We start from the raw sequence: 3,054 nt of genomic DNA, 5'->3' as shown, positions 1-3,054 counted from the left end.
AAAGGGGATAAGGAAGTTGCTAATGCCTAAGGTCACATTCATGAACTTGAAACTCCAACTCCCAGACTTGTAGGGATGGGTAGTTGGTGGGAAAATGGGTAGGATTCAAATTCAGATCCATTTGACTATCAAGGCTGGCCTAGGAAACCTTGTCACTCAACTTTGCTACCTCCCAGTTCATCATTAGGGAACTGCCGAAAGCTCTGTGTCTTCTCCACAGGCAATGATCAGAGAGGACAAGAGACAGAAGCCTAGCCTAGGGATGTCAGTGGGGGAGATTTGGTTTCTTAAGACACTGATGAACTTTGCTTCTTATTGGACCAGTCAGCTGAGCCTAATAATACTGTTTCTAATCAAGCGTTGCAGCCATCTGGTCTGGAGTAGAGAACCTGGCAACACTCTACGTAGCCCAGCACAGCCCAGCACTGCCCAGCACAGCCTGGCCGTCATTTGTAGCATGTCTGTGCTGTATTCTAGGATGTTTGAGTCTATCCCCATCTCTGTGTCTTTTCCTTGTGTCTTCTACCTCCAGACTCCTAAAGAGAAGGAGTGGAGGTGAGTGTCTGTTTATAAAGCCCAGAGGCGATGATTTCAAACATTTGTATTGGGTGGCTTTCTGCTTTCTCTAAAATGTTTGGTGTAAGCGCAGTTGTTGAGTAATGTTTAAAGCCAAGGAGTCCTAGATTAGCATCACAGAAGTCAATTAACAAGGCAGTTTCTTCCCTTGGTTTGTATTTGTATATTATTAATGAATCACAAGGCCTCCTAGTGCGGTAAATTAGCCTAGGTAACTGGGGAGCAGAGTACAAACATTTTTTTTCCCTTAATGGCCCCAAACTTTTATCTCATACAGAGAAAACTATATATAAGCACGGGAGAGCTCCCTGTTCTGGCAGCCGCCGTGGAAGCACGTCGGAGCAGCTTTGATAAATATTGATGTCTGTTTATCCAAATGCCTCCGACCATGCTGGCAAGCTGCCATCCGCTCCCACCCTCGTGCAGCCGTAACTGGCAGGACTCATTATGCAAGGAGGAGACACAGGAACCTCAGCCGCCTTTGCTGAAGGACTTTCAGCCTTTGTTTCCTGAACACACACACACACACACACACACACTCACATACAAGTTAGGGGAACTAGTTGTCCTGACCTTCAAGGGTCAGGAATAAGACAAAACAAAACAAAGCCCCTATGTCCTATCTTTAACAGAAGGGCAGAAGTATATTCTCTTATGTATAAAGAGAATGGTAATTGGAAGATTCTGCTTCACTGAAATAGCTAGCTTAGGAATGTATGAATCCTACCCCAAAGTGCTGCTTTGTACAGAATCAATGCCGTTAAGAAATAAATTGTGCTACATATATGTACCAGATATGTAACATCTCCATGTTAATAACCACTCATTCAATTAGTCACAATTGAGCACGGACTATGTACAAGGCAGTGTGACCCATACCCTTCATTTAATCTCCACTCATCTATTTCTAAGCAGCATGATTCAGCCTCAGAATGTTTGGGACTAAAGCGGAGTGTAAATTAATAAGGTTCGTGTATTCATCCTTTAATAAATATTTATTGAACGCTTATCATATGAATGGCAGGTGCTAGGCACAGAACAAAAACTGAAGAAGACACAGTGCCTCAAAGAGCCCAGTGGCAAGTGGGGGAGAGAGACAGGTCGGCAAAGCACTGCAAAGCAGGCCACGGGAGGGGCGTAGCCCGGGCTCCTAGGACACACAGGAAGGAGTGGGCCATCAGGAATGGCCAGGGATGGTTAATGTCCTGGGGAGAAGCCAGGTGCCCCTCCTAATATCCTTTGCTCTTCCCTACATTGATTCCTTCTCCTGGGGTGATAAACTAACTCCTCCAGGTGGCCTTCCCAGGAGGACTGGCAGACCTCAGACGGGCACCCCTCAGATGGGAAAATCTCAGGTGGTCATCTCCGCATGCCCCAGGAAGCCCATCTTCTCCCTTTAGAGACAAAAGAAAACAAAACAGTTCCTCATTTCAGAATAAATTTTCTTTCTGACATAATCTACTGTTTTCTGTCTGCCTAGGCTCCTTTAGACTGGGCTCCCTGATATGCTCTAGAGCATGCTGACCCTGAGGCAGCCTTGAAGGCACTCAACCAGGCCAGGGATGCCAGAGGCTCCAGGGAGAGCTCCCTGGGGTCAGAGGCCTGGTGGAAAGCCTCATGCAGCCCCTTGTACCTGCAGGTATGCAAAAAAGCAGAGCATAACTGCCTGATGTCTCATTGCTTCACAAGTCAGTGGGTCTGAGTGTGTACATATGTCTCTAATTTACATTTTATGGCTTTCTACCTGGATGGCATAATGAATATCTGCACACAATGTTCCCTTTACCTACAATATCCCCCATCGCCCCACCCCTTTCAGCTTCATCTAGTTAAACACCTACTCACACCTCAGATCTCAGGGAATACTCCTTCCCCAGAGAAGACTTCCCTGACCCCTTGGGCTGATTGCCGGAGTTATTCATTCTCGCTGTGCCAGACCCCTCTGCTCCATGACCTTTGTTGCAGCTTGCAATTATGCATTCCTCTCGGTTGTTTTCTTTTCTCTCTGCCTGCTTCTCCCATGGTCATAAGCTCCATGTGGGAAGCACAACGTCCAGCTTATTCCCCTCTGTAATCCCAGCTCTAGCTCAGGGCTCTGCGTGTACTATGCACTCAGCAAATTCTCCTTGATTATGCAATGAATTTCAAGGAATGAGTTTCTCCCCAGAACCCGTTTCTCCTGTTCTGCTCCCCGCCTGCCTGGCTTGGATTTCTGTTTGGTCTGAAACTTGGCTTTTCAGATCAAAGGCATTATAGGCAAAGGCAAAGTCAGATATTGGGGCTACCTCCCAATATCTCCTGTGCCACTTGGCCTCAAGGAGCCCTTAGAAGCCAAAACGCAAAATTAGTAAATAGGAATTTTTAAAAATTAAGATCTGCGTGCAAACAGGCCGACAATTTTGCCAAGAGGAGCACACACTGGTTGTTTCAGAAGGCTATCACAGATACAAATCAATAATGGTTTTGTTCCAGTAGATT

The 3,054-nt window shown here is 46.2% G+C and overlaps 1 long non-coding RNA gene across 1 annotated transcript; it reads right to left on the bottom strand.

Moving 5' to 3' along the window:
• Window positions 1-1,552: 1,552 nt before the first annotated feature.
• On the bottom strand, window positions 1,553-2,657 carry LOC117199876 (uncharacterized). Its single transcript, XR_004481221.2, has 2 exons — window positions 2,422-2,657; window positions 1,553-1,970 (listed from the first exon to the last, which is right to left on the bottom strand). It is a non-coding gene; the product is annotated as an uncharacterized LOC117199876 (long non-coding RNA).
• Window positions 2,658-3,054: the final 397 nt, after the last annotated feature.

Source organism: Orcinus orca, chromosome 14, assembly GCF_937001465.1.
Source record: "Orcinus orca chromosome 14, mOrcOrc1.1, whole genome shotgun sequence".
NCBI lineage: Eukaryota > Metazoa > Chordata > Mammalia > Artiodactyla > Delphinidae > Orcinus > Orcinus orca.
This window is presented reverse-complemented; position numbering and strand designations above follow the sequence as displayed.